Here is an 11,158-nt window from a genome sequence, read left to right on the forward strand (position 1 = left end):
CTGATGCAACAATGTAAGTAGACAGAGCCAGGATTGATGGAGTCCAGAGTACTGATAGGGATGCAAATCACATCCTCCTTTTATAGGCATTGGAGTGTGGGATTTTATGAAGTGTGTGTTGAAAGATGTATATACATTTTTGTATTCTTGTATTCTATGCACATTAATTGTGCTGCATGGTTTATTTCAGCATTTAGTTGCAAATAGGTATAGGAAAGCACAAGTAGATCTTAAAGGTTTGGTTCTGGCTTCTTACACCCATTTAGGCCTAACTGTCAGTTCCTGGATATAGAGTGTCAACAGCTACAAGACCATTTTGTGGTTAAAGCAGTTAGATGTTGAAAAGAGGGAACTCCTGGATATGTGGTCAAAATAAGAGATACCAAAGGTTGGACGGTTAGGGACTTCTGGGAATACTTGGGTAACAAACGATCTAGGTCATTTACTGGAAAGAAGGGGTTGGCCTAGTGTGCTGCTTACTGGAATTAGAGAGGTGTACTGAGGTCTTTAGCCAATGAGCTGAGCAGACTTAGCATAGAAAGTAATAGTCATAAGCTAAGAAGATATAAAAGCAGAACACAGCCATTGTTTAGCACCATTCACTGGGGACCTGAGGCAAACTCTGTGTTGCTGTGATGTGAGCACGATAAAGGGATGCGGGTGGCACTGTGGTCTAAACCACTGAGCCTCTTGGGCTTGCCGATTGGAAGGTCGGCGGTTCATATCCCTACAACAGAGTGAGCTCCTGTTGCTCTGTCCCAGTTCCTGCCTGTTGGAATTCTGCCTCGGTCAGAGGTGTGTGCCTATCTGTTCAGGCACCGGCTGAATTCCTTTGACCTCCCTCCGGCGACTCCCGGCAGGAAAAACACACGAGGTCCGTTCCGGCGATTTTCCTCAGGCTGTGAGAAAAACACACCAACTGCTTCTCCTCCTTCTCCTCCTCCCTGCATATCCCCAGGGAGGGGAATCAGACACAGACAGAAATGTAACTACATGCTTTTATTCCTGTCTTTAGCAGCCATACAGTAAAAGATGTCTGCTCTCTTCAACAAACAGAGAGAAACTCCAAACTCCAAACTCCAAACTCCACCCATGTACATCCTGTACAGGTCATATGACACACACTGAGCTCACATCCTGTGCTCAATAAGGAGAACGGACTGCCCCTTTGTTTCCATGGCAACAGTCACAAATATCCAGTTTGGCTTTGCAGCCACAAGCAGCTGACTGAGCTGCTAGAGCCTTTGCTTGCTACAGCATTGCTGCTTTAGAATAACACTGCCAACCTAGCAGTTCGAAAGCACACATGCAAGTAGATAAATAGGATAAATAAGTAAATAAATAGATAAAGTGGAGATGAGTGACACACTCCATGGTCGCCTCTGACTGGACTTAACCATCCAGAGGTCCTTTACCTTTACCTATGAGCAGGATGCGGTCCGTGATCCATCGCTGACAAAGAATTGGTTCTTCTTCTGTCTACGTTGCTTCAAGATCTTGTAGATCTTAAGTTTTGCTGTGTGAAAAGGGTGCGGCTGTCTATTTGTCTATTTTCTGCTAATGAATAAAATAACTTTACTGAGCACCAATTTTCTGTTGACTGGGTCTGATCTGGTTAAAATGTTTGGTGAACCCCAGATGAATCATTTAAGAAGCAAAATTGGAGTGACAATCTCCCATTCTTACCTAATCTTCATATGAGCATGCAAGTGTGTGAGTTGGCTGCACCCATCCCTGGGGGGGTTGGGAAGAGGTGAATGTTGCCCTCTGACCAAAAGAATGGATAGCCACCCCCCATCCTAAAGGATTGTTTTAAAACTTTGCAACAACTGCATCACTTGCCAGAAGGATCCGTGTTAAGGAGAGCTTTTCTCACCACCAGTTTGACAGTGAAATGTGATTGGCCTGAAATTTTAAAAATAAAGGACTCATTTCAAGAAATAATAACAAACAAGAGAGGTCTGTGTGCACATTTCACTACCCACAAAGGGCACCCCAAAGGAAGGAGCATTGTTCAACTTATATAACACCTTAACTTATTACAAATTTCCCATGACTGTTATACTTGCAGTAGTAGGTTTATAAACCTTTTCTTTGATGCTAAAGGCACTAAAAAGAAAGCAGGAAGTGCTGTATCTGCCCCAGCAAAAGGAATCTGTCGTTCTATTAACTTCTACTCCCAGAAAAGGAACAAAATATATATCCAAACGTAAGAGAGGGAGAAAACAGCACATTTTCTATTTCCTTAAAATTTAAGTGTGCCTGTATATCCCACTTGGAAACAAAAACTGAAACAAAACACAGGGCACTTAATATTGATTTTTAACACAAGGAATCTAAAACCAGCAAAGATTCTTTGACACACAGAGAAAATCCAATATCGAGTTGCTCCTCTTCTATGACAAATATTTCTTTGTGCAGTTTTTCAAAAGAGGCATTTGGTAATGATCTTGGCGGAGAACTCTGGGGTCCTGGCTGCCCATGATGCACTGGTTTCTGAGAAGGAGAAAACCTGAGAATACAGCTTCTCTCTCTCTCTCTCTCTCTCTCTCTCTCTCTCACACACACACACACACACACACACACACACACACCCCAATACCAGATGTACCCTGCACAGTTCACTGGAGATTTTGGAGATGAATACTTAAGATTTGCTTTCCACTGTATGTAACAGAACTTGCACAACTTGTGTTTTTAGTGTTCCTAAATTCTTAGCTCTACAGCATACAGAATAACTCCTTGGTGCTCTTCCTGCATAGCTTGAGTCTGGGCTAAGGAATTTGAGCCCCTGCGTTCTGATTCGATACATTATATCCAATCACAGAACATTTCAGGATTTGGGCCTCTGCCATTGGACCTTAAACTCTGACTTATGATTCGCAGCTTGGAACTTTAGACAGCCAATCACATTGGGAGTGGCCCAGGCCTCCAGAAATGTATATAAGCAGTTGCTTTGCCCCTGTTGTCCAGTTCTGTTTGTTCAGTAAAGGTTCTTGCTGTTATCACTGTGTCTTGCCCTGTGGGAACGCACCTACATTTCATTTATCCACACTTACATTGCTCTTTCCAGGCAGAAGGCAGCGCATTAACACTCTGTGTCTGAGTGTTGTTGTTGTTGTTGCTGTTGCTGTTGTTGCTGTCGTTTTGCCCCAAGCTTTCTTCACAAAAACCAGCTCTTCATAGCAGAATCAGAACATAAATTCAGGTTTTCTGTGGATTAACATCTCTGCTCCAAATGCATTTTAAGGAGCAGTTTCCATGAGGAAAAGCTCAGAGCAAGAGAAAGAAAAAAAGAAAGGGTGCTTGGACACGGAGCGAAAGAAAGAATGGAGGAAAGGTGGATAAGCCCAGTGTTTCCATATCATTATTTCCAGGCTCCCGCAGGACTTCGACAATAGTGCCCAAAGTAATGAAGAAGTAATGAAAATGCCGAACATATAGCAAGCTGATATGGTCCTCTCTGCTGACTAAATCTCTTAATAAAGGCAAAGCTAAATAAAGCAGGTGCGCAGTTATGACAACTCGCTGCACAGCACAAGAGAGGCCGAACCACAGAGGAATTAATTAAGTGCTACTTTCATGCTCAAAAGCCGCGACTCGGGAACAAGTGGCTTTGGCTCTGAAAACCACTTGTCAGCGCAGTGCAGATGGATGGATGGGTGGAGGGGCAGATTACAGGCAATGTAATCTTACTCAGTTCTGTACTGAGGGAGAAAGGCCTTTTTGCATCCCACCTTTTCATCTTCAAAGCAGCGAGCACCACAGAGCATGAAAACATATTATGACTAAACAGCCACCAAACTGGATGAAAGCAGGAAGAAGAAAAGCATCAGCAACATGAATCAGTGAAGGTAAATAAAAGAGCTGAGGTTGGGCCGACTGGATTGAACCAGGTTTGGGGAAACAGTAGACTAGTTATTACAGGCACTTGCATCCCACTCGGGCAAATAGAAGGGGAAGAAATGGAGGCAGTGAGAGATTTTACTTTCTTGGGCTCCATGATCACTGCAGATGGTGACAGCAGCCACGAAATTAAAAGACGCCTGCTTCTTGGGAGAAAAGCAATGACAAACCTAGACAGCATCTTAAAAAACAGAGACATCACCTTGCCAACAAAGGTTCATATAGTTAAAGCTACGGTTTTCCCAATAGTGATGTATGGAAGTGAGAGCTGGACCATCAAGAAGGCTGATCGCCGAAGAATTGATGCTTTTGAATTATAGTGCTGGAGGAGACTCTTGATAGTCCCATGGACTGAAAGAAGATCAAACGTATCCATTCTGAAGGAAATCAGCCCTGAGTGCTCACTGGAAGGACAGATCCTGAAGCTGAGGCTCCAGTACTTTGGCCACCTCATGAGAAGAGAAGACTCCCTGGAAAAGACCCTGATGTTGGGAAAGATGAAGGGTACAAGGAGAAGGGGACGACAGAGGATGAGATGGTTGGATAGTGTTCTCGAAGCTACAAACATGAGTTTGACCAAACTGTGGGAGGCAGTGGAAGACAGAAGTGCCTGGCGTGCTCTGGTCCATGGGGTCACGGAGAGTCAGACACGACTAAACGACTAAACAACAAAGCACCCCACTCTCTAGCTTCCATCTTGGGAAGCAGCAGTTCAAGGGCCCATTCCAGCCAGGCAAAAACAGCTGGGGCACAGCTTGGGAGAGTGAGATAAGGGCTGCATTTGGTTCCTCACCAGTAGTCTAAACCAGTATTTCCCAAACTGGGGGATACTGACCCCAGGGGGGCTCTGGACTAATCGGGGGGGGGGGGTGTTGCTAGCCTTGGATGCAATTGGTGGGCTTTGAATAAAAACCCCTGGATCCAGGGGTTGTGCTGGAGGTTAACCCTTTTTGGCTTCATCCAGGCCCAGAAAGTGGGTTGCAGCTTACCTGCCTATTTGGCCAATGGCAAGGGGGTGGGATCGGGGTGAGGCCAGGGGGCACTGAGTAATATTTTTCTGAAAAGGGAAAAGAAGTTTAGTAACCTCTGGTCTAAACAATCATATCTTGACCTGGTACTGAAAGGCAAGGAGGGAGAGAAGCATCTGAGGGTCCTGTGCCAAAGAATTCTGAACTCTGGGTGCCACCACCAAGAAGGCCTTACACTGTGAGTCCACCTGCCGTATCTCAGGTGAGCTTAAGGGTAGGTTTTTATTGGAAGGGTGCCGCCAGACCCACCTTGGATCAAATCTATGCTTCCTGGTGTCATAAGAAACCTGCAGAAATAGTGCAGGATAGTGCTCACCCTGGAAATGATCTCTTTCAGCTTCTGCCTTCTGGAAGAAGGTACAGGGTTATAAAGACTAGGACTAGCAGCTTAAGAAACAGTTTCTATCCAAATGCAATTTTGGTTTTAAAAGCAGTGTAAGGTAGTCTCTGTGGGAGTATATTGTATTTAATTATGGAGTATCAGAGTTTTAAGGGGGTCAACCAGGCTGGGATAGCTGGGTAGCAGGCTTGTTGGTTTTTGAATGTCTGATGTAGATTTTTTTCCATTTCGTTGTTCTGTATGGGACAATGACAATAAAGATCATCGTATCGTAGATGCAGAGACAAATCGCATGGTCTCGCTGGTAGAAATCTTGATATTAGGTGCATGACAGGATGTCCCCACAGTGGCTGAGCCCAGATTCTGCATTGAAGGCACTGAATGGGGCAAACCAAATGTGAACATTCTCAAAACATTTCTCTCAGAAGAACACCACTCTGCTCATTCGTATCAAATTACCAATCTTTGTGATGTTCCAATAGCGTGACATCAAGGAATTCAAGAGGCTGCCTTTTTCTGAGTGAGATCCCTGCTGTATCCTGGTCAGTGCCTTGGATTTGAGGCAGGTTTTCCTCAGTCCTGCCTGGAGATCTCATAGATTGAACTAGGGCCATTGTCTGTGCAACATGGTCCTCTATGACATGGTCCTTACCCTTTATACATATCATTACATATCATTACTAAAAAATATTATTTTATTACTGACTAGCTACAACTACGTGGGTGGAGCTGTGGGTTAAACCACAGAGCCTAGGACTTGCCGATCAGAAGGTCGGCGGTTTGAATCTCCACGACGGGGTGAGCTCCCGTTGCTCGGTCCCAGCTCCTGCCAACCTAACAGTTCGAAAGCACCTCAAAGTGCAAGTAGATAAATAGGTACCGCTTCGGCGGGAAGGTAAACGGTGTTTCCGTGTGCTGCTCTGGTTCGGCCAATAAAGCGAGATGAGCGACGCAACCCCAGAGTCGGTCACAACTGGACCTAATGGTCAGGGGTCCCTTTACCTTTACCTAGCTACAACTAAGGGCTTATACAAATGGTCACAGGTACATATATCTGTGTACAACTGAACATGTCCATGCAGACAACTGACTCCCACAATTTTTACACAATCACATCTTTTCTCCTTCCTTTATTTTTTGGTTTAAATTCATGGAAGTTGAAGGACTGCAAGAATCAGACACTTGCAAATGTTTGCATGCAGTACACCGATCGTGCGGTTCATCTGTTTGTTTAGACTTCTCGAACGCCTTAGCTGAAATCTCTGCATCTCACCACCTCACATACAAAAAAACAATTTAAAATCGCAGTGAAACTCCTGGAAGCCAAACACTCAAGGTAAACAAACAAAGCAGCCCTCATATAAAACATTGGAGTGGGGCAGTCATCAGAGTCATGAGCTGCCGGATTTGATATTAAAACTGCCTCCACCTCAAGCTGCAAGTCGAGCACCGGAGAATGCTTTTGAAAACACAAACAACAACCACAAACATGTTTTCAGTTGATGACAAAAAGGCAAAAGGATTTGTGTGGGCACTGCTGTTAAAAGACCACCCTGATGCACATCCTGGGTGGCCTTATTGAGGCAAAGCACCAGTCTCCCTTGAGGATTTTAGGGGCCAAGCAAGGATGTTTGGGAGGAGTTGTTCCCACAGCTACATACCGTATTTTTCGCCATATAGGACGCACCTTCCCATAAGGTGCACCTAGTTTTTTTGGGGGGGGGGAATAAAGGGGAAAAAATTATTTTTCCCCCCAGGTGTGGGGCTGGGGCGGGGGAAGCCCGAGCTTCCCCCGACCCCAGCCCCCAGAACAGGCAACTCTCCGCAAGCCATGGGAGCCCAGCGCCGGGCTCCCGCGCCTTGAGGAGAGCTGCATGAAGCCTGGGTGCGCTGAGCTCAGCACGCCCAGGCTTCAGCATGCAGGCAACTCTCTGCAAGCCGTGGGAGCCCGGCGCGGGCTCCCATGGTTTGTGGAGAGCTGCATGAAGCCTGGAGAGCGAGAGGGGTGGTGCGCACCGACCCCTCTCGCTCTCCGGGCTTCATTTTTGGAGGGGGGAAAGTGCGTCCTATAGGGCAAAAAATATGGTAAGTGCTTTCAGAGTGCGCTTATGGGGTACATTCAACAGAGATGGTAAATCCTAAGTCTGGGCCATACCATTACTAATTGCAAGTGGAAAGCTCACATGCCCTTGAAATTGACCCAGAAACTCCAGCAGGTGCAGAATGCCACGGCGAGGCTCCTTACGGGGTCTTCGCCGCGGGATCACATTCACCCAGTGCTATACCAGCTGCACTGGCTCCTGGTGGAGTACAGGGTCAGGTTTAAGGTGCTGGTTTTAACCTTTAAAGCCCTATACGGCCTAGGACCCTCGTACCTACGGGACCGCCTCTCCTGGTATGCCCCAGACCTTACAGTCTGCAAATAACAACACCCTGAAGATCCTGAGCCCCGGGGAGATTAGACTGGCCTCGACCAGAGCCAGGGCCTTTTTGGTCGCAGCCCCAGCTTCGTGGAACGCTCTCTCACAAGAGACCAGGGCCTTGTGAGATTTGACATATTTTCGCAGGGCCTGCAAGACAGAACTGTTCCACCAGGCCTTTGGCCAGGGTTCAGTCTGACTCATTTTCTCTTTGTATGAACAAGTACGAAGGAAGTTTGCCAGCCCACTCACAGGACCTTATAATATCAGTGGAAATAGTTGGTCCTGGCAAGTATTAACCACTTTCAATTTTAACTTGAAGATGGCCATTTGTCCAGTCTAATTTTAATTTTAATTTATTTGAATTAATTTTGGGGTGCATTTTAATCAATTGTTTGTTTGTTTTTATGTATATTGTGTTTTATATGATGTTAGCTGCTCTGATCCCAGTTCCGGCAGGGGAGGGTGGGATACAAATAAAATTGATGATGATTATGATGATCCATACCCTGCAAGTGTCCTGGAAAAAACAGAAAATCCTGGGGTTTTTCTCACGGCCATTTTGAGCGATCTTGACCTCAAAAAAGCTTTTTTTCAGGCTCACAATCGCATGTTTTGAGACTCTGTGAAAGCACGGTTCCCCAAAAGTGCATATTTTGGGCTCCACGATCTCGCGCCGGCCATGTGACTCATGCGAGAGCATGGGCGGGAAGACGCATGTCCCGGTTTCAGGTCTCAACATGTTGGAGGGCGTGCACAATTGAATGTATCGCCAGTGGGTGGGTGGGATCCTAAGAACATAAGACTGGATCAGGCCAAGGGCCCAACTAGTCCAGGATCTCATTCTCACATTGGCCAACCACATGCCTGTGGTCAGTGCTTTTCTTCTGGAAAAGAAGGTGCCAGTACTCACCATGAAGTTGGTACAGTAAGTGCCACAGTTTTAACCAGTGCTTTTCTTCTAGAAGAAAGAGGTGTCGGTACTGGGTAACCCTTAAGTACACCCAGGGGAAGGCACTGCCTGTGGGAAGCTTGCAAGAGAGTCATGAGCACAACAATAGTCTCTTCTCCTGCGATTCCTGAAACTGCTATTCAGAGTCATGCTGCCTCTGGAAGTAGAACATAGCCATCATGCCTTGTGTCTGCTCTTAGCCTTGAACTTGTCTAATCCTGTTTTAAAGCCAAGCAATTGGTTGCCATCGCTGCCTTCTGTAGAGTGAGTTCCATAGTTAAACGATGCTCTGCAAGTTCTTTTTAAATCTGTCCTGGAATTTCCAACTTGCTCCTTCATTGGATGCCCACGAGAAGAAGAAACCTTTCTCTAACCACTTTTTCCATGATATCCAGAATCTCATATAGTTCTTACCTGCCTTCCTCTAAATCCTAAAGGCTGAAATGCTGCGACATTTCCCCAGCAAACAGCATGTACTAAATTCCATATATAGATTTGAACCAGCCAGTCAGTCTTTGGGCTGTAGGCTGCATATTATTTCCGTTGTGCATGTGTTTTATTTTTGGTGTTTATAAACATGGGAATTGTTATGTACTGAGTTGAATAGGATCCAAAAGGCAGCAGTCTGATTGGTCCTAGAACAATAGGATTCAGAATGCAGCAGTCTGATTGGTCCACAGGAGCCACCCAATCCAGCTCCAGGTCGAAGGGAATCCGCAACCTGATTGGCCTACAGGAGAATCCCAGAATTAGCCAATCACGTGGGGCCTATTGTGTAAATAATGTATATAAGGCAGACATTCTGGGGGAACTTCCATTCCTCCTCACCATTATGAGCTGAATAAAGAGCATGAAATCCACTCTCAACTCCGAGTATATTTCAGGAATAGAATCAACAAGGCTTTTTTTGTAGGATGAAGTAGAGGAATGCCATTGTATTTTTTTTTTAAAAAAAAAAACAGCCAAATTTTCCATTTTGCATTGACTTATCTGATGCACCAGTTACGACAAAGTGTCACAAAGCAAGTCAATTTTTAGCGGGGATTTTCTTTATACAGTATTTTTCTGTGTATAGGACGATGCTTTTTGCTGGAAAAAAAATCGTCAAAAATTGGGTGTCGTCTTATACACAGATAGTGAATGCAGAGGGGGGATGTGCGATTAATGGCAGCAGCAAACAAGAGATTGGCTGCAGCAACTGGGCAGACGATTGGCTGCTGTGGCAAGTGGGTGGGTGGGCTGGTGGTGGTGGCGAGCGGGCAGACAATTGGCAGCTGCAGCAAGGTGTGTGATCAGCAGTGGCTATGGCAAGCGATTGGCAGTGGCGGGCAGGTGGGTGAGCGATTGGCGGAAGTGACCCCCACACACCCCAAAAAAGCTAAAAAACTTAATTTCTTAATTTTGGGTTAAAAGAAATAGGAATCGTTTTATACATGGGGGTGTCTTATACACAGAAAAATACAGCACTTTCCTCACTCAAGCCATAAATACATTCAAAGTCCATTTCATGTAGATGTAAGAGAAAGGTCCCCTTTGGGAAAAGTTCCCTTTATATTTGCAACTACCTGCTCTTAGCTAGCTAAGTATACCTCGGGTTGGTCTTCCGGTCGGCGCCAGCGCTTAATGGCCGCTCTCTCCCCGATCTCCGGAGAGAGGGCTGCTTCACGAGTTCGGGTCTGACCGCTACGGCGAAGCGGGGACCCCTAAAATCACAGGCGCAGAAGCCTGTGAACAAGGAGACTCGGTGGGCACCATTTGCGCCCCCCTTTACTGCAAAAGAGCCTTTTTAAAGGCTCCGGAGGAGCATCGGGGGATCGTGCGGTGCTGAGAGTCGCTACCCAGCCCGTGAAGTGAAGCCGCGTCGCCATAGGCGGAGAGCGCTGATTCCTTCCTGAAATTTGGACTGAAATTGAAATACCCGTAAGTAGGATTGGGAAACCTACTGGGATTATAAAAAAAAACATTTGAAATTTGGCTGAAAACGGGGATGGTAAATAAAGGAAGTCTGCCTCCCCCGGACTGCATGGCTTTTAAAGCAACGGAATTGGAAAGCTGCAATTGAAGGAAAAGTAACTCTGAACTTTTGAATTATTTAACTTTGGCATTGAACTCTAACTACCCCCCCCCCCAGCAAGCAGGAGCAGGGGGGGAAGAAAAGGGAATTTGGCTTAACCTGCATGAGAGGAAATTTAAGTGATTAATTTCTGCTGTCTCTGACTCTGGGAACAGACTGCCTGGGTGAAGCGCTTTGACAGGAACTGTCTGACAGAACCTGCTGCAAAGCGCAGAGCTCAAATGGATACAATTTTTGGGACTCTACAAAAATAATATTGTTGCAATTAGAAGACTGAAAGTTTCTTTGTCAAAAAAACTTTTCTCCAGGCAGGATTTAAGTTGAACAAACAAAAAACTAGTTTTGGGAAAAAAAATTAACAAATGTTGAAAGAGAGAGATTCCAAAATGAAACTGGGTTAATGGTGGCAAAGAAAGTAAAATATTTGGGGATTAACAT

The sequence above is a fragment of the Podarcis erhardii genome (assembly GCF_964252035.2).
Source record: "Podarcis erhardii genome assembly, chromosome: 5".
In the NCBI taxonomy this organism is placed as follows: domain Eukaryota; kingdom Metazoa; phylum Chordata; class Lepidosauria; order Squamata; family Lacertidae; genus Podarcis; species Podarcis erhardii.